The sequence below is a fragment of the Corylus avellana genome, chromosome ca2, assembly GCF_901000735.1.
Source record: "Corylus avellana chromosome ca2, CavTom2PMs-1.0".
Taxonomy (NCBI): domain Eukaryota; kingdom Viridiplantae; phylum Streptophyta; class Magnoliopsida; order Fagales; family Betulaceae; genus Corylus; species Corylus avellana.
In genome coordinates, this window is record NC_081542.1 from 10,962,109 (window position 1) to 10,984,520 (window position 22,412).

Sequence of the window (22,412 nt, forward strand, 5' to 3'; positions counted from 1 at the left end):
AATAACCTCAAATCAATATTCATTCCAATAATATTCATAAGATCTAATAAGTTCCTCAAGAATAAATATTATTACCTAATATCATCAATAAATATCTCAACCTCAAAGTAAATGCCATTATCTAATATGAATATTAATATAATCATAGCATCAATTTAATATCTCTAAAATAAGACTTTAAAAATCTGGGGTGCTACAATCTTCCCTCCTTATTAGAATTTCGTCCTCGAAATTAAAGCCCATAAATTACCACCTATCTTCAAATTGAGCAACCCAAATTAAAACAAATCATACTTGAACCATAACTTACTCAAGTTACTATAAAAATTTTTAAATTCAATCTGTTCATAAATAAATATCATAACATATTCCATACCCAGGCGATGTGAGACTCTACAAGCACTCTTCTTGGGCACCAGTGTCACCGTTGGCAATCCTCCGGGAATTTCTTCATTCTCGGCCCTTAACTTTTGGCCCTTATACATTTCATTGTGTCTTAACTGACACCATTATAATATAACCCACTTTTGGCATCACCAACGTGTGTCCACTAGCGACCCTCATAGGCTTGTGCAAACTCCCACCATCTCAGGCTGGGTAATGTTTTGATACCATATTTCTAGCCCAGTTTCACCTAGTAACTAGGCAATGTGGGACTTAGCACCCATGACTATCTCTATAAACTACCCACTCAATGTGGGCTTCTTCTCATCATGCAGTGCTTCAATACCACATGACCTGGCGTTACTAGGTGGCTTTGATACCATAATTGTAACATCTCGATAATGCGGAAAAACTGTAATTATCAATACAAAATAAATACTGTTAAAATACTTTTCTTTATACAAAAATACCCAAAGCTATGTCGTACAAGGCATTTATACAAATCTATCCGACAGTCTAAACTCTAGACAAAACTTAACCAACTTGGAATCTCTGATCACAACTGCATAATTACCTTGATTTTCCATTCCTGCAAGCACTACAAAAACTGTGAAGTAGTGAGTCAATTGATTTCCGATAATATAAATCATTGTTGAATCATATATAGCAAAATACTAGACAAGTTATAAAACCACAAAAATCTGTATTATTGGATATCAATATCATACTCAGTAAGTAAGAATACTTACAGTGGATTACATGAATGGATCATCAAAGGTAATTACTTGAAACCCGTTCTGCTGCAGTTGGTCCATACCCATAACAATCCCTTCACTGACTTTCTCTCTCTCTTTCTCTCTCGCCTAAACTCTCTTTCTTCCTCTTCAGCTCTCCGTCTTAAATTTCCCATCTCACTCTCGGTTTCTCTTGTGTTCTTTCTTTCTTGTAGCGCTTGGTCTCGCCCTTTCTCTCTCTGTTCTGAGTAAACACTCGTAGAAAGAAGAAAGACCGAGTAAAAAGCGGAAGAAGGAAGAATATATGCAAGAGATGGGAGAGGAGATGAGTTGTGAAAATTGTGAAGGAGAAGAGCTCTATTTATAGGAGAAAATCAAATACTATTTCACCAACCCTATACTATTCCACCAACCTTACACTATTCCACCAACCCTTTACTATTTCACCAACCCTATACTATTCCACCAACCCTACACTATTCCACCAACCCTATACTATTTCACCAACCCTATACTATTCCACCAACCCTATACTATTTCTACCTTCCATTTACTATCCTATTATTTCACCAATTATTATAATCATACTCCAAATTATACCAATCAATCATCAATTATCATATCTCTTAAATCTCCCAATAAAATAATCAATATAAAATCATCATCATGATATAATAACCTCAAATCAATATTCATTCCAATAATATTAATAAGATCTAATAAATTCCTCAAGAATAAATATTATTACCTAATATCATCAATAAATATCTCAACCTCAAAGTAAATGCCATTACCTAATATGAATATTAATATAATCATAGCATCAATTTAATATCTCTAAAATAAGACTTTAAAAATCTGGGGTGCTACAATTATCACAGTTGAAAGTTTGGATGGTAGTTTGAAAATAGTACGTAAACTTTCCAAAAAAAAAAAAAAGGTATTTTGTGGTGGCCACCTTGTAGTGGCCACTGTTTGGTGGCCCCATACTGGCCGCCAACCAATTCTGGCAATTGTGCAGTGTAATGCCCTAAAAATTAAATAATTAAATATACTTTGAGTGTTGCTCGTAGCACCGTTATACTAATTAACTTGTAACTAATTGAAATCGCTACACAACATTAATCTATCAGAGTATACTATAGTAAAAAGCAGAAAGAAATGATCTGAGACAAATTAAAATATATTTAAACATTATTATATATCATCAACTTAAACTCAGAGCTTCTAATAAATATTACTATTTACTAACTATTCAAACTTGACAATATCAATCATTCTCTTGGCTCATCTCAGTAAAAGTGTTCTACTCTACAATGCAATGAATTTGCTAATCTTCAAAACACCGAGGTGCTTCATAGTGAAAAGATAATTGCGTAAATCTACAACTTAGTAAGTAAATTATTATGTAACTGGTTTATTTAAAGAGTCTTTCATAACATTTTGCATTTCTCAACATAGGTAAACCAAAAACATCGTGGAATTTTATATATATATTGCTCATATCTTTCATTCATACGGTCTATTCAAGCCTTTTATCATTTCTTAGTGGGGTTGGCGTTCTTTCTAAGGACATGAACACAATCCCTAGTGTTTTATTATGTAGTACAATACCGGTGCTCTATATATTGTTGTGTACTGTCTTTGTTAGTTGCCCAACCTGATTTAAACCCCTGGTGATCCACACCAATAATGAAGCTGTAGGTGTGACCCCATCCGTACACTATGCATCAGTTAAATATAAAACTATTAGATCCAAGGTCATACATAAAAGTAAATCTATTTGACTATAGGCCGGGTTAAGCTCATATACAATCATGTACCACCGTCCATACATGATAATATTGCATAATAAGCAAATATTTGTTTTGAGCATTTCTAAACATTTGATAAGGCTATTTGGCTCATGTAATACTCTAAAATAATAAAAATAAATACAATTATTTGTCAAATTACGCTTTATAAAATTAACTTTCATAATTTAAATTAACATTAAAAAGAATCCAATAAGTGCTATAAACCAATTTTCCAAATTAAAAGATTGGGATTTTCATCATTTTCCAATCCTAGCTGAATGTTTGACATCTTCTTGGAACGTTCGAGGCTAACTCTAAGCCAAACATTCAACACCTCCCTATACAATTAAAAATTGGCATCTCCCTATAAAAAAATGTGTTTTTGGTTGGATTAGTTGTTATTGAGGGTAGAACACGATCCTCGTGTTTTATCAAGGATAAAAAAAAATTATTCTCAATCTTAGGCTAGAGCATTTCGGTTGGGAAACTAAAATAATGTACATGTGAGAAGATTTTTACCAGTACGAGATTAGTAATAAAATCAGTGACTCAAGAACAAAGAGATAGATAATTAAGTGGCAGTATTTTTGGCCTTAATTTTGCTATGGAGAATTAAGTCAAAGGGATTAATTATTTTAATCAAAAATAAAAACTAGAGTGCAGTTACAATTGTTTAGTGGACTCAATTGTAATTAAATAGTAACTTGAGAAAGTCGAGACTATGTGGAGCTAGTTTTATTTTTCCATTTAGGTTCCCCACCAAGGTGGTGTAATTTAACCAAGTCATGCTTTCTTATTTATTGGGCTACTTGTTTTAATTTATTAAAATATAGGTTAGAGAAAAACTGTACAAAGATGCAAGAGAGAGAGATTGGGCTTGGGATAAAACCAAGTCCTAAGGACAGTGTAGTAGACGCATCGACCAGGGAAAACTTCTCTGACCCCATGTGTCATCTTGAGTGGAGTGGAGGCTAGGGTATTCCATGCCCTAGTCGTCCACTATCCCTTGTAATCATTCTTGGATTAGACTTGCTACTACTAATACTTGTCCCACATTAGTTAGATCTCTCACCGCTCCTAGCATTTATGCCTATAAATAGAGAAGAACCTAAGATTCTGCAGACATACCATCTCTACAATTATTTAGTATTTACTAAGAGCTAATATTATTGAGTTAACTCTCCCTTGATTATTTTCATTCATTGATGATAAGATCTGAATGTCTCATAATCCTTGAGATCACACGTTATTCATTAAAGAGTAAGGAGCAAAAATTTTCCCAAAAGTGAAGGAGTGGTCGAATTCTTCAAGTGAGTAATTTATGTTTTGCAGTATCCTCAAGAGGTAGTTCAATCGGTTGGGACAATGCCTAATGATAATGAAGCGGATGTAACTAGTTCAAATCTCCTTCCCTCCTCTTGTGCGGACATGTCAAAAAAAAAAAAAAAAATTATGTTTTGCAATTTAATTTTAAATAACATAGTTCTTTACATGTTTTTCATAAAGTTCAATCTTGGCATGAGAATTATTATTTTCCACTGCACAATCTTGTTTTTGCACTCATAGTTCCCAATAGTTAAAGGATTTATAGCTAGAAATCTCAAATCATTTATTTTCGCTTTCCGCATATTTATACTCCGGTAGGTTAAAGATTAGGATAATACCACCAACTAGTTACTAGTTAATTGGTTTGGAGTGATTACCAGTAACACTCTCCAAGTTAAGTGAAACTAATCGGTTTTAAATTTTGAGGGTGTTATAGCTCATTACATGTTTTGTATTGACATAGGAAATAATAGCATGCTTAGTTCATTAATAAATCGCATAGAGAAATTAATAGTTTTTTAAGAATTTACTTACCTCGAGCGATTCTCCTCACTCTTGCACATCTTAACTTTCACATCACTGTAATCGTACGCTAGTATCAGACATACTCTATATATACTAGAACTTCAATATAACACTTAAAACTCTAATCACGTAATTAAAACCATAATCATGCAGATTATTGCCTTCATCGAATGTTGGGTATTGAGGTCCATTATTCAACCAACAAGCATCGATTGTTCGATCCTGAGGATGGAACGTTTGATGACTATGAGAAACTTAGTCCAACGAGGACCTCCTACATACTACTCCCTAATCACAAGCTTAAATAGGACTTTTAGTGGTCTTAGAAGCCCTAATAAGCACCATACAACAAGCACAGTATTTAATTCAAGCATGGCCTCATGTTTTGACTCAAAAAGGAAACCTATCTCTAAGGTTCACATTAAACATGCAAGAATCAAACTTTCACTACAAAAATGCAGTGAATTTTTAACTAGGAGTTTTTGATGTGTCAATGGTATTGACACGTTAGAAACCCCTTTTAACGTACGCCTTTTGACGTTTCTCAACGGTTAAAATGGGGGGTGTCAAAAATTCCAGATTTTTGACGTGTCGAAGACCAACATGTCAAAAAAAAAAATTTTGACGTGCTAGTGCTGCCACGTCAAAAAAAAATTTTGACGTGTTCCATTAACACGTCAACATTTTTTGACGTGCCAATATGACATGTCAAAAATATTTTTTTTGATGTGTTTATTTAGACATGTCAAAATTTATTGATGTGGCAAACATGAATTACTGTTTGCCACGTCAATAAAGGATAGGTTTTTTGTAGTGATTTTCCTTTATAAAAGTGCCTACTTTAGCACATGGAGACAATTACTGAAAATAATCACAAAAAATGACGTTTTAAGAATGGATTAGGCTTCTTCCCACAAGGAAATGAGCCTTTCCAAGCTTGAGAAGAATCCACAAAGGAACCTTCTCTCACTCTCTAGGTGTTAGGTCTGAGGAATGGGGCAAAATGAGACCTAGGGTTTCATCCTAGGTCCTTAAAGGACACAAGGGCGTGCAAGAAGTTAAAACTATTTTACAATTTTCCATGCAGACAGTCATTGATCGTTCGATAGGAAAGTCAAACATTCGATTGGAAACTTCGTTCGTTCAAGAGAATATGTCTAGTGTTTGGAGTGGAAATCTCAAACATTCGGGAGGAGACTTCGAACATTCATAAACTTTCAAAAAAACACATATTTTTGTTAAAATACTTTGAGGATTTAATATAGAGGATCATAACCACATTATTGAAAGTCTTTTCTTTGTGAATAAAAACTAAGGGTGTCGGTTTGTAAATTACCATTACCGTTTAAAATAATTATACACTCATCTAATATTTTCTGGGCCTCCTATGTTGGATTGAGAGGATATGAGGTGTCCAAGCCCAGGAGCTTGACCAGCATGTAATGGGAAAAGGTCTCAGTAAAAAGTTTTTACATTAACTGATAGTTTATCCTCTTAACTACATAATGGAAATTAATTTACCGTTTATGATCTTTATTATTTATTGTTAATAATATGGCTTTCTTTCAACAAATTAATATAACCGCTTGGTTTAAACAATATATTTATTATATGTTATAATTGTTATGGACTCCTACACCATGAGTACCATATTATCACAACAATTCCATTACTAAAATTTACTAAAACTCCCTTAAACCTTTATTCTTTTTGACACTACCTTCAAAGTTTAAAAACTCTCAAATATTAAAGATATCGAATTTTCAATTTTTTTTTTAATTACCCGATTCCGTTAATTTTTTTTCTTCAAAATATCCAAAATACCCATATTTTTTTAATAAAAAAATTGCAAAGATGTTGCAAAAATATTGCAAAGGTTTTTTTTTGTATAAAAAATAAACGTCTGAGTCTTTACAATTGTATATTTTAATTTTATTTTTTATAATAAAAAATAAAGGTATTTTGACAAGATTTTACTAAAAATTCTAATGAAATGGAGTAATTAAAAGAAATTAAAATTTTAATACCCTTTTCGATCAAAACACGTAGAAATTCAGGAGAATTTTATAAGTTTCCCCTTTGAATGCGAACACATGCATGACATAACCAAAATCCTATATATATATATGATACAAAATACTAATAAACCAGATTTTATCATATTGAAAGAATAATAGATAGATAATGGAGATATGCATGGCAGATTTGCACATATTACGCTGCATGTGCTTGGTTTTCACTCATTCTAATCGCAAGCATGTTTTGGTTGGCCACTTTGAAAGCTTACTACCATTTTTTACGCTGATTACCGACAACCAATGCCACGCGGCGGACATTGCCATTCAACGCCGCTGCAGCCGCTACCTTCCCCTTAATTACTCTTGCTTGATACCCGCTTTCATGTCTCTCTCTCACCCCTCTATAACACTAGCAAAACCCTAATGCCTAATGCCTCCCACCTAAATATATAATAATATTTTATTATTAATTTTAATTTTAATTTTTAAAAGTTGTATATCTTTTACCCACTACCACTACAAAAAAAATCAATTTTTGACGTGGCAAACAGTACATTTTTTTTGCCACGTCACTAATTACTGACGTGGCAAAAATGCTACGTCAAAAAATAGTTTCCTAACGTGGGAAATTTGGAAGGTCAGGAATTAGTGACGTGGCAATACCAACACGTCAGAAAATTTTGACGTTTTATATATTGACACGTCAGAAACTTTTTTGGATTTTCAAATTGTAAGAATTATATTTTTTACTGACGTTTTAAGTTTATACATGTCAAAAATTTCTGACGTAGTGAATTACCCTATCAGCAAATTATTTAATTATAATTTATTTATTTATCTATATTTAGTTTTTTTTTTTTTTTAATTCGACGTGCCACACATGGCACGTCAGAACCCCCTCTAGCCTTCCACCCCGCAAGATACGTCCCATCTCTCCTTGATTTGCAACGCGCCATGCCTCTTAATTAAGAGGTCTGGCCTCTTTGGAAAAATATATTTTACCCTCTTGAACTATCCATTCATTTGTACTTTGACCTTCAATGTTTAAAAAGTGACACTTATTCCCCTCCCAAACTTCCAAATTGTTGCAATTCAATCATTTTGACTTTTTTTTTCTTCCCAAAATGCTCCCATCCCAAGTTAAAAAAAAAATAATAATAATAAATAATTTTTTTTTAAAAAAATTAAAAATTAAAAATTAAGGGGTGGTCCGCCATCCCAGATCGGACACCCCTTAATTTTTTAAAATTCCTTTTTAACTTGGGATGGGGGCATTTTGGCAAAAAAAAAAAATTAAAATTGTCGAATTGCAACAATTTGGAAGTTTGGGGGGGTCAAGTGTCACTTTTTAAACATTGAATGTCAAAGTGCAAATGAATGGATAATTTAGGGGGGGTAAAATGTATTTTTCCATTTTTTTTTTCTTTGTTTTTATTAATGGTGAGTAGGTAATTAGCAGAAATGTACGCGGGGTGAACGCCAGAATGCCAAGAATAATTTCTCATATTTTTTAGTTCCAAATTGTTTCATTTTTTATTAACAAATTCCGAAAGAGAAAGCCTAAAAAACAAACAACAATTTCATTGAAAATGTGACTTGATTATTCTTTATTTTTTTTAATATGGAAATACACCACCTTTTTCCTTCCAATAATAAAAAAAATAATATGAGACATGTAAAAATGGGAAGATGCAGCATGGGCTGCATGCATGCATGTATCATTAGACTGGACTTTACGTTGTTGTAGCATTCATGGCATGGGCCTAATTCGGGGGATATATAGTGGGTGACCAATCCTTTCTACTATTCAAATTAATATTAGACGACTCACCCAATAAACACAATCCTTAATTTTCCGAAAAATGTTGTTTGCAAAAGTTATATACAAAAAAAAAAAAAAAAAAAAAAAACCATAGAAAAAAACAGACATGTAGAGGGGCAACATGTTTCTTATTAATTTGTTTGTAACATTTTTGCAATTTCTTTGTATCAAACAATCATATAAATAGTTGATACACTTACCTGATTTTTAAAATTAACATTGAATCGAAATATCAATAAAATCTCAAATCTAATAGTAATTTTAAAAGTGAAGTCAAAGTGTGTAAATCATTACTCCTACTAAACCAACTCTTTCTTTTGCACGCGAAACTCATTCACGTTACAACACTCTACTAACTCCATGCACCCCGACACTTGGTTTCGCTTTTTTTTTTTTTTTTTTTTTTCTTTTTCCTTTTTTCTTTGAAGAACATTAATTTAAAATTAGAAACCTATGCCATTCCAAAAAAGAAAAAAGAAAAAAGTTATTATTAAGAACTTGTGAGTAGTATATATTCGACCAAGTCTATTAATGTGTGATGGCCGTAGGCCCAGAGTCATACTTGGGTGACTCTAAACATATAAACACATGCATGCATTTAATATGTATATATAGGGTTTAGGGTGATTGCCCAAACAAAACGTGAGAATTGAGAAACACATGGTATTCCAAGACGCGTATATCATCAACACATGGCCATCATTCATAACATGTTTTGGATGGTTCCACTTCCACATTTTCTATTGAATTTCCATCCCAACATGATTAAGGTGGTCCAAAAAGTTGTACGTGCCCACAACGCATGGGGCTCACAGTAAAAATGCAAGCAGTAAAAATTTCAAAACCAATTTCATCTATATACTATAAATTACTATATATAAATTACTAGGGTTAGTCAAATTGCCAATCCTAGGTCAAAAGTCATACTTTCTCTCTCTCTCTCTCCATATGAAATTAATTATTTATTTTTTCTTTCTCTGTCTAAGAAGAGGGCTAAGGTTGGGCATGATTATGGATTGGATTACCGAGAGCAATATTTATTTTTTTACAGAGGGAGCAGGCTTTTAATATTAATAATTATATTCTAAAAAAGGGTTAGAGGCCAAGTGTTTTACCCTCTTTGATTCCTTTTTTGACGGTCAAACTTACATTTAGGTTTTTGCACCCTTCAAGATCAATCTCTCTGCACTTTTCCCCAACCCACCACCTCCCCCATTAAACTATTCATATTACCACTTCATGTGTGCATATGAGTTCATACTAATCCTACGTATCTGCCTATATATAATATATGAATTATGCTTCTTAATTGCATGTTATATATGTTTGAGAATCATCATCAACGTCAACTTTTTGAGTCCACGATGATAAGCATCAGCTGATCATCAACGTTGAATGTTGATGTAGTAGCATCGACATTATTAATTAGTATCTTCGACATGTCGACAGTCAATATATAGCATCAATTATAGTACTTTTAGTGGCCACATTTTGTCGCTAATAATCTTTTTTTTAGTGAGATGTAGCTCTTCCGTTTAAGAGAACAAAGAATCTATTTTTTTATTATTCGCCTATCCAAAACAAAGAGAGAGTGTTACACCTTCTAAATTAAATAATTAAATTTACTTTTTTGAATAAAAGAGCTCACTTTATTGTAATAATCAAGCAGGGATTACACCTTTCTCAGAAGCAATAAGCCTCTGAATACAGTTTGGTGGATTTGAAAACCACATCTCGTCCCTATTTTGTGTTATAGCTAATCTGGCTAGCTCGTGAGCTACCTGGTTTGCTTCCCTGTAAACGTGAGAAAAAGTCCAGTGAGTGAATCCTTGAACAGTTGATCGTATCCCATCAATAATGTTCCCCTTCGTGCTCCAATCTTTTTCATCAGAGTTCACCCCTTCCACTATGGCTTTCGCATCTCCCACAAATTTAACCCAGTCATATCCCAGGTTACGACAGATTTGAGTCGCTTCCAAAGCAGCAAGGGCTTCAGCATCAGTGGGCTCTAAGTACCCCATTCTGGAACAACATCTCGCAGCCATTAACTCACCTGCTGAGTTCCGGACAACCACTCCCATACCCCAAATCCCTCGTGGACGATCAACAGAAGCGTCCCAGTTGGCCATAATCCAGCCTGCTGGAGGGGCAAGCCACTGTACCTGACGGCCAGCTTCTCGTGTTGGATGGACCCCTGCATGCGCGACATTGTAGCTTAAACGTGCTGATTGCATATGACGAATAATCTCTGCCGGATGCCAGAAATTACCCCCATACACCAGATCGTTCCGACGTAACCAAATCCGCCGTGCGATGCCCACAAATTGCATAAATTCCTCCGCATCACAACGCTGTAGCATCTTCTCAACTAAAAGAAGGAAGTTTGGTTCTCTGTATGAGCATTTTTGGAAAATTCTGGCTCCCTCACTCCAGACATCCATGGCCGAAGGGCAAAGCCACAGAATATGTATAGTTGTCTCCTCCTCTTGCTCACAGATTGGACACTTCGGTGATTCAATGATTTTCCGTTTGAAGAGATTCGCTCGAGTGGGTAGGATGTCGTGACACGCCCTCCACATGAAATTCTTCTCAGGATTCGGTATTGGCAGGTTCCATAATTTCCCCCATACCCCACTCAATATGTTTCCAGATGAACCCATTGCTTTTCTCGCCATTTCAATTTCATGTTGCATATGGTATGCACTGCGTACAGAGAAGACACCCTTAGCTGTACCTCTCCAAATAAGAGAATCTGGTTGATCACTGCCAGTAATGGGTATTGACAAAATAAGCTGAGCTTCGTCGGGGGAGAATAATTGATTCACCAAATTCGCATTCCACCACTTTGTTTCTCCGTCAATAAGCCTGCTGACCGTTGCGGTGGGATCAAGTCCACAAGGCTGAGAATGTAATTTAAAAGTGGAGAATTTCGGGATCCATCTATCGTGCCAAATGCGAATATTTTCTCCATTGCCAACTCTCCAAATGAGCCCTTCCCGAAGCAACTCACAAGAGCCCTGAATGCTTCGCCAGGCAAACGAAGATCGCTTACCTGGTTGTGCGTCAAGGATTGAACTGTCAGGAAAGTACTTAGCTTTCATAATCTTGGCAGTGAGACTATCCGGCATCTTCCACAATCTCCAACATTGTTTAGCGAGTAGAGCCTTATTAAAGTTATTGAAATCTCTAAACCCCATTCCTCCCTGCCGCTTTGACAATCCCATGCGACTCCAACTCATCCACGGAATTCGCTTTTCTTTGTCCCTTTGACCCCACCAAAAACTTTGCATAAGTGAACTAAGCTCCGAACATAGAGCCTTCGGAAGGCGAAAGACGCTCATGCAATAAGTTGGTATGGCTTGGACAACCGCCTTTAATAAAATTTCCCTTCCCGCCTGAGAAAGAAATTTAAGTTTCCAATCCTGCAGGCGTTTCCTCACCCGTTCAATAATATTCCGAAAAGCGGTTATTCTCGACTTGCCAACCAAGGAGGGAAGCCCCAAATAAGTATCATACTGTTGTGTGGCAGGGACCCTAGCCAGCTCCATTATCTGAGTTTTTTCTGGCGGAGGCGTGTTTTTGCTGAAAAATATCGCCGTCTTGTTTTGGTTCATTTTTTGTCCCGAAGCAACCTCATACATGTGTAACAAATTTGTTAAGTTGCTCCACTGTGCGACAGTTGCCCTGCAAAAAAGTAAACTATCGTCTGCAAATAGAAGGTGAGACATACGGGGCCCCCGTTTGGATGTGGGGACTCCCTCCAACAAGCCATCACCATTAGCTCTTGTCAGCATAGCACTAAGCACCTCCGCACAAAGAAGGAACAGATAGGGGGAAATAGGATCCCCTTGGCGAATACCCCGTGACGGAATAATATGGCCACAAGGTGTGCCATTCACTAGGACTGCATATTTTGCAGACATAACACACATCATGATCAGTTTTATCCACCTACCCGCAAAACCCATCCGCCCCATGACTGCTTCCAAAAATCGCCATTCTACCCGGTCATAGGCTTTACTCATGTCCAGTTTAACTGCCATGAAACCCTTCTTACTTCTCATACCCGTATGCATGGTATGGAGTGTTTCATAAGCCGCTAGGATATTGTCGGATATCAGCCGACCCGGAACAAAAGCGCTTTGAAACGGAGAAATAATCTCTGGAAGAATTTTCTTCAATCTATTGGCAAGAACTTTAGAGATTATTTTATATAGGACATTACACAAACTGATGGGTCGAAAATCCGTGACGCACGACGGATTTTTCAGTTTAGGAATAAGAACTATATGGGTTAAGTTCAAAGCTTCAGGCATAATTCCAGAATTAAGGGTATGAAGGACAGCTTCACTTACCTCATCCCCCACAATCTTCCAATTTTTTTGAAAAAAATCTGCTGTAAATCCGTCTGGACCCGGTGCTTTGAGAGGACTCATTTGTGTAAGTGCTGCATAAACCTCCTCTTTTGTAAAATCCTTTAGTAAATCAGCATTCATTTCCATGGAAATACAGGGTGTAAGGCTTTGAAGACAAGGGTCCAGTTCTCCTTCCCTCCCTGCCGTGAACAAGCCTTCAAAATAATTAATAAAAGCCTTCTCCACGTTATTGGGTGTATCCCATCGATTACCCGTTTCATCAATGATTTCGTCAATAAGGTTCCTTCTTCTTCTAGCATTGGCACATTCGTGAAAATACCTTGTATTACGATCCCCGTTGATGAGCCATGTCTCTTTTGCCCTTTGCCTCCACCGGGTATCCTCTTGGTCTAAGAGATGTTGGAGTTCACGTTGAAGAATTTTTTCCTGCTCCCAAGCCTGAATTCCTTCCCTCCCAGTTAGCTCCAAGATTCTGCCTTTCAGCCAAGCCATTTGTCCCCCAGGGTCTTTTATATTTTTCTGCCATGCAATGAGCTGATTTTTGCAAACATTTAATTTTTTCTCCACCTTATTCCACTGGCCCACCTGTGCGTCTACAGACCCCCATGCTTGTTGAACTAAATCTGCATATCCCTCCACTAACGCCCATCGAGCCTCATGCCGAAAATTTCTATTTTTTTTACGTCCCCCCATTTTTCCTTGTAAACACAAGAAAATTGGTAGATGATCCGAGCCCAACGCCAATTCCACATTAATCTCAGCCTCTGGGAAGAGGTCCCTCCATTCTTGGTTCGCCACCCCTCTATCCAATTTTTCTTTGATTAGATCCATCCCATCTCTGCAGTTACTCCATGTAAACTTAGGCCCAAACCAACTGAGCTCCGTTAATTCACATTCCACAAGAGCTTGATGAAAGCCCCTCATCTGACCCCTATTTCTGTTACGTCCTCCCCATTTCTCGGACTGATTAAGGATCTCATTAAAGTCTCCTACGCAAACCCATGGAAGTGGATTAAATTGCGCCAAGATTTTTAAGAGTTCCCATGATGCACTTCTTCTGTTTGCTTCGGGATGTCCATAAAAACCGGTGAACTTCCATTTAATACTGTTTGGATGCACTTGAATTTCAGCGTTAATATGGGATTGGCTATAATTCTGAATTTCCACATGAATCTCTTCTTTCCATAGCACCGCCAAACCTCCTCCCTTCCCAATACAATCTACAACAAATAATCCAAAATAATCAAGGTTACACCTGATTAGTTCCATTTTATTGCGACGAAGTTTGGTTTCCATGAGGAAAACCAAAGAGGGATTTTTTTCCTTCACCAACCGGCGAAGGTCTCGAACTGCACGAGGGTTCCCAAGCCCTCGGCAGTTCCAGCTCAAAAAATTCATACCGGTTGGCGGGGCTGTATCACAGCCGCCGCCGTTCCCGATCCATTGATAGTCAAGTTTCCAGTTACTTTACGTCCCTTTTCCACTGGGTTTCCATCTCCCGCCAGACCTCTCCTTTTCTTCGTACCCTGTGCGTCTAGTTCTTCCCCATGTTTTCTTTTCCACGTAACCAACGCTTTATCAGGATTTTTACTTGCTTCTTGGGCTGCTTTGACAGTCTTGGCTACTTCAGCTATTAGTGGGCCTTTGTAAGCTGAACCTCCTGGGCTGGCCTTTGGGCCTACCCCTCCTGATTCACTAGGTGCTTGCTGCATAGAGTCATTAAAGCCTCCCCCCGCAATCTCAGACATTGCTCCAATAGGAAATTTTTCCTTTTGAGAGAAAGCTTCTCCAGTATTTGCGTATAACGGAGATCTTTCCATGCGCAACTCCCGTGAGTCCCTCCTGCGCATCCCGTCATTTACAGCATCCAGGTTATTCGCAGATTTGCCAGCCGTTACAGATTCATGGCATTCACTGCAATATTCACCACCCCCATTTTCTCCATGATTTCCGTTCTTTCCTTTGCCGAATCGATCCGGTGGGCTCACCGGAGAATCCCCGCCTAAGACGTCCAACGGAACTCCTTTCTCCTCCTGTGTTTGTTTTGGCTGCTGGTGTCGCATATCAGGATGAGCTCGCTTGGTATGATCTTTGGCCGAATTTTCTGCTCCCACCTGTCCCGATCTAGTTGATTGTCTCCCGTGATTTCTATCTCCCCTCCTTGTTGGTGAAGGTGCTCTAAGTTCTGGACCACAATGACCCATAGAGTCCTTATTTCTCAGAGAGCTTCGCTTCTGACATCCTCCCCTTCCATGTTGAATGACACCACATTGGAAGCAGTATTTTGGTAGTCTTTCGTACTGGAATGTGATCCACTTAGAAACCCCTTGGAGCTTCAGCATCCTCCCCCGAGAAAGAGGTTTTGACAAATCTAGGGAGACTTTAACTCTCAGGAATTCCCCCCATCCTACTCCATCAGCATCTGTATCAATCTCTTCTACCACTCCCATTGTCGCTCCAATTTTACGGCCTACCTCTCTACCCATGCAGACCAGCGGCAAGTTCAGCATTCGTACCCAAAAAGACGCCCGATCAAAGGGAATTGATGATGGTGAGGATCGGCCATCAAAGTCCTCAACTAAGAACAACGACCCTTCAAAGACCCAGGGTCTCCCTTCAAGAACTCGAGCTTTGTCCCGGTGATTATCAAATTCTATCAAGAATAAGTTATCTCCCAATACCTTAAAAGTAGTTGATCCCAGGGGTTTCCACCAGATCATAAGAGATTTTTTTATGGTCTCCCTACTCACAAGCCGATCCGCTACTAGTTTTCCAATGACACATAGTTGGCCCCGTGAGGCTACCACATTAACTTCTTCTGCTTCAATTTCGACCTCCTCATATTCCTCTTCCAGCAAAGGATGATTTGGCCAAGGTTTGTCTTGGTCTCCCTCCATACTGCCTTTCCAGATCGAGTGCACCTATACTGACTCCTTCCTTAATCTCAAAGAGATAAGGAAAACGGCTCCTTCTCCTCTAGGAAAGATCCTAGCGAGAAAACAGTGTTGAGAATCCTCCAACGTGTGAAATCGTGAATAACAGACGTGACAACTTTCCTGATCAATACTCGTCGAGCAAATCCAATCTCTCCCTAATGGCCTCAACGAACAATGGGTAGCGCCACCTCAAAGGCTGCACCTCCCATTGTCCCCATTAGTTTCTCCCAAACAGTTAATTAAATTTACTTAATTTGGAGTGTTTACTCATAATGTCCTCAAACTAATTAATTAACTAGTAATTAGCTAAATTCAACAAGTCGAACTAATTTCAAAGTATACTATAGCAGAAAGCAGAAATAAATCATTTGAGGCAATTAAATATATAACCTTAAATAACATCAGGTATCATCAATATTTTAGACTCAAAGCTTCTAATTAAACAAACATTACAAAAAATTTAATAACTAACATATTCAACCTAAGCAAACCTAACAATGTAAGTTATTCGCTTGGCATCCTCATCCGAGCAAATTTCTCAATATGGCATCTTGCTAAATATACAAAACACCGAAGTATTTCACAGTTAGAAGGAAAATAACTGTGAAAGTCTACAACTTAGTAAGTAATTATTACGAAACTAGTTTATGCAATGAGCCTTAAGAAATAGTTTGTAAACTTCAACTATTAAATGTGGGGTTGTCACAAAAACAATATTGTGTGTTGCCTTCGTTATTACATGGTAAAAAATGTGGTTTATTTTGAAATGGGGTGGCATAATTCCGATAACTCAGAAATCATGCAAAACACATATATAATTAATATCGACCATAGGTTTCCTTTCTATGAACTATCTAAGCCATTAATAACCCCTTCTTAGTAGGATTGACGTTGTCTCAAGGGACATGTAGTATAGTACTACTGGTGCTTCGAATATTACATCATACTGTCATGTACTAGCAGCTCGACCGAGTTCAATCTTAAGCGCCCTATGCTACTAGCAAAGCCTTACATGATGCATCCTTTCATGGTGCGCCCGTCACAAACAACCATTAGATCTAAGTCCAAAGTAGATGTTTGTGACCATAAGGTTAAGCCCCATATAATAGTAGCACATGACCCATGGTCATGTCATACAATGCAAATATTGTTCATTTATTGTAAATTGTAAAATAAGCAAATATTCATTTGAAGCAATCATAAAAATGTTATCATAATCAATAGGCTCAAGACATATTATTTTGAAAACTAATATGTTGCATAATAAAATAAAAAAAGTTTCGTAAGCATTTACTTATCTCGAGCAATCCTCCCACTCTTGAACATCTCAATACAAAGTCACTGCAAATCACACTCTAATATCAGACACCACATGCCCTAAATTCCAATAATTTTATATCTATATTGACATTCAGTGCTTGTAATAAATATAAGTTGTTATTCAATAATTAAATTATTTGAGCATATGGGATATAACTCTTTACATGCATATTACTAGTTGTATTTATTATGCATATAATAGGTCATTAGATTACATTGAATATGGTCTATAGGCCGTGAGTAACAAAGTTATCACATAAGGTTTTAGTTCATAGTACTTGTAATTATAAATTATAAGATAGTTCGCAATCTGTAATGGAATTGGTCATTCCATATTTGAAAGAATGTTATACATCGAACCTTAATGGTCTACCTTGATTGAGTGAAGCTGAAGGCTTTAAGTTAATGTGTAGGTATGTAATACCCCGAAATACTTTGTAGATGGCACAAGTAGTTGCAAACGAAGTAAAGACTTGGAAAATGCTGATTTAAAGCTATAATATTGTAAAGGCATCTTAATAAATATTTTGAGAATAACGATATTCATGCTTAACCTTTTTATTTGGATATAAACTGTTCACTGTCACACACTAGCACGAGATTACCTGCTTACTAAGTCATTAGACTTATCACTTACTTTTCTACACCAAGGGAGCATGATAGCGTTTTATAGAGGGCCTAGCTAGGGTTGAGTGGACTGGACTTGGAGGCAAATGCGGTCGATTGACATAAAGGTATTGATCATGTTATAACTTGAAGACCCATTGTAGAACTTTGAAGGTTATTTGTGATATCTAGCATTTAAGATGTATTTGTGTATTTTAGGAGGGTCCAGATATTCTTTGTAGTATCATGTATACTTTGATGACTCAGCCTACATTGAGATTTTAGTAATGCTCTGATTGTAATGCTTACAAATAGAAATAAACTCATGGATTTCCCCTGCTTAATTACTCTGATTGAGGAAAATAGAACCTTGTGGACTTATTAGTTTTGTAGATAAGTCTGGGAGGTGCTTGATAATTTAATTACCAGTTAATTAAATTTTCGGGGCATTACAATGTATTATGCACTGAACGGACCAAGAAGTTATATTACATAAAAGATATTGTTAATAAGGAAAGACAATAACTTCTAAAAGACTGCTTATGATATTGATTCTAAATCCTGAGATAATTGTGTACTCAGATGTGAAATGGATGTTGCTTTGATACATCTATGGATGAGACCTTTACTTCGGTCAACATTCCCAATGTGTTGGGTAATCACATGTAACATTGTGAGAAAGCTTTTCTCAAGGAAGAATCCAAATCAATTTCTCTAAAAGGACAAGAAATTTTATCTTGAGATAGATTTTATATATGAATTAATTATTCTTTATTCATGGCCATGAAATTTTGGTTGAGCATACCAAAATACTATGTACATGTAATAAGGCTTTCACAAGTATGAAAATAATAATAAAATTAGTTATTCAAGGATAAGAGGTAGATAATTGAAGTAGCAATATCTTTCACCTTAATTCTGCCACGGAAGATTTCATGTAGGAATCAAAATTCATGGACCATTTACATGCACATAATAATTAATAATAATCAATAAAGATAAGCATAGAAAAAGTTATACGATATATGCTTAGTTAAATAAATCAGTAAATAACAATTTTATTCCATATAAACTAAAATGTCTTACAAAAAAACTTGGAGTTTAGGGCACTATCCCCAACAAGTTAAATCTTCTTAGTTCACCTTTAAATATTTCTCATTTACTATATATGTTTATCCTTATATATATAGATGATATTATTGTCATTGCATATATAGGTGTCCTATGCCATTGATGATCTTCTACGACAGTTGCGGATTCATTTTGTTGTGAAGGACCTTGGTACAATGAATTTCTTTTTAGGGGTGGAGATTTTTCATCTTCAATCTTGTCCCAACACAGGTATCACTAGTCTTTTGCAACCTACGAATATGATGGAGGCCAAGCCAATTTCCTCTCCAATGTCTTATTCTCATGCTTTATCAATTTTTGAGGGAGACCCTGTTGATGACCCATCTTTGTTTTGGAGCACAATGGGCTCAGTACAATACTTGTCTCTCACTCGTCTAAGACTCTGTTTGTTTCGATGGAAAATATTTTTCTGACGAAAATGTCTCGATTAGATCCCGACGATAACTTGGCTGAGTCCTGTGATCAGTCCCAACCGAGTCCTGTCAGTGTCCTAACCGGGTCCCAACCGAGTCCCAGTGGGGTCTTGATCAGGTCTCGTGCGAGTCCCAGCGGGGTGTTAGTTAGGTCTCGGCAGAGTCCTGATTATGTCCCAGACAGGTCCTGGTCTAGTCCTATCGGGTCCCAAGCAGGTCCCATGCAGGTCTCAGGCAGGTCCTGATCGGGTCCTAGGTAGGTTCCAGGTACGCGGGTCTCGGTCGAGTCCCGATGGGGTCCCGACGACAACTCGGTTGGGTCTATTGGTTTGAGAATGAGATGCTCAAACTCAAAGAAAATGGTTTACATGTTTAAAAAATGGAAACCATTTTTTGAAAATTAAAGAAGAATTTTCGGTTAAACTGAAAATATTTTTCGTTGACTATTATTTTACGTCGCACCGAACACAAAAAAATACGGAAAACATTTTCCAAAAATCATTTTAAGTTGAAACAAAAGGAGCATAAATTTGACATTTGTTGTTAATCATTTTTGTCAATTTATGCACAGGCCAACCAAGTTACACTTGCAGGCTTTCAAATGCATCTTGAGATATCTCAAGCATACTGCGTCTCATGGTTTATTACTTACACATTAATCCTCATCTTCTCAATTGGAGACAGTCTCGAACACTGACTGGGCTAGATGCCCAGACAATCACCGCTCTGCAAGAGCTTATTGTGTGTTTTTGGGTTCCAATTAAATTTGTAGAAATGTATAAACCTTATTTTTCTAACTCCTAATTCTCTAATCTAGTATATATATATATATATATATATATGAGATGATTATATATAATACGGGTAAAGGTTAAAAAAATTTAGTTCCTTAATTACAGGGCCGGTATTGAAGCCTCGATCTTCTATCAATAGAGGTTTGGATGGGTCTTAATTAAGACTTTTCTAATAAAAGTTGCCCTCTTGAAGGCTTGTTTGTAGTTTGTGCCCCTCAACCCAGCCCTTAGGCCTTCGTTTTTAAGGAGTAGTTTTTGTTGAGGGTTTTCCTTGAATAAATTATTTTTTACTAAAAAAAATATATATAGTTTTTTTAATTGGAAAAGCACAAGTTATACAGTTGATTGCATCCAAAACGGCATACGTAGGAAATTTCAATGAGTTTGACAAGAGAAATAAACTGTTAAGTTGACAAACCAACACACTGATCATGGGATATCTGAAAATTCCATTTGAATCCTTAGATTTTCTTCCAATCTGTCCCTTCAAATAAAAACTTCATGAGAATGAAAAATAACCTCCGAAGACCCGGAAGACAAGGGTTAGTGTCCTCATGTAGGGGTGCAAGGCGCAAACCCCATCTCCATATATATTTATTTCATTTTTCTTTTTATAACTTTTTATAATTAATTAATTAATTAATTAAGAATATGTTTTGGATTCCTTCCCCTCTCTTCATTGTAAAAAAAGTGTCAGTCATGCATGAATTATTGTTTTGTGCAGAGTACTTGAGAGAGAGAGACAGAGAGACAGAGAGAGAAAGAGAAAGTTTTTCTTCTCACTTAGCTCCCGTCTGTAACGGGGGAGCAGTTTATGATTAGGACGAGGAGATAATAGTAAAATAATGTGATATGGATGGATGGAATGTGAGAAAGTTATGGGTGCTTGTTTGTAGGCAGGAACTCAATGGGAAAGAGTCTGATAATTTGGCTGACATGAAGTGACCATTGTCCAAGTGGGCATGGCTAAATGGGCGTGGAGAGGGGCTGCGTGTGGGTTTCTTCACTCTTGTCACTCTTTGTCAGATCAAATTACACATGCATCGATCTTCTTCTACAGGTGTTTCACACCAAGCACAGATCGGATTCCGTGTACATTCATCAATATTTCTACCGAAAAATAATTGGTATCAATATTTACGATCTTAATATCACGCATGAGTTAAGTCAAATCTTGCAAGCTGATTTTCCATGATGAATTTTACTCGAGGTTTGTGTCATTTGGTATATATCAGAGTCATGTCAAGTATGAAATCGAATGAATTGCGGCTCCGTGGTCGAGTCACGTTCGGAGGTGTAGGCCTGATTAAAATGTCTTGGACTCTTGGTACTATGTTAGAATAGTATTAAGTCATTAAATACTGATAAATGAGTAGAACTGCAAAAAAAAAAAAAGGCTACCGTCGGGTCAATGTCAATAGAGTAGACTGTTGTAGACTTCGGCTGCAACCGGAGCATGCATGGTATATAAGTCAATGGTAGACCGTACAAATCTAATTATTGATTTATTGAAAAATTTCTATAAGAATATGAAGGAAATATGAACAAATTATTGACACTAATCGTTTTTTTTTTTTTTTTGTTATTTAGAGGAGTTTTATTAATTGATTATTTTAATAAATATGAAGTCCAAGGGGTTGGGGGTGGGGAGGGGAGATGACAAGTTAATTTGTTTGAAGATTACAAAAGCACATGGTGCGTGGTATATATATGTAGGGTAATGATGATCCATGTGTCATCTATATATCAATGTGTTATCTATCAATTATAACTTGTAAACTATATATATATATATATATATATATATATATAATATGCATGAGGATAAGTTCAACTTAATTGAGTTGCCCTATTTTTTGTTTGAGAACCAAAAAACTACTGCCTACAACAAAACTATTTTATTGCTCCTCGTGTACCTTTTCATTATTTTTGCACACAATTCTTTAAATATTTGGATTTTCAGAGATATATATATACATATATGGGCGCCTCGTTTCCTTAAATAAGAGGTGCCCCATTTAGGATTGGGGTGTGTACGTATGTGAGAGAGAGGGATATATATATAAAAAAAATCTTCATTTTGCTTAGGAAGACAGGATTTAAGATTTTGTTGGTGTTTTTTGACCTTTCGTCTTCGTCCTTTTCTTCTCAACACATGGATTCATTCTCTTCCGCCATGTATGCTTCTATCTAGTTCTTCATGCATGAACTAGTTCCTCATCATCTCCATC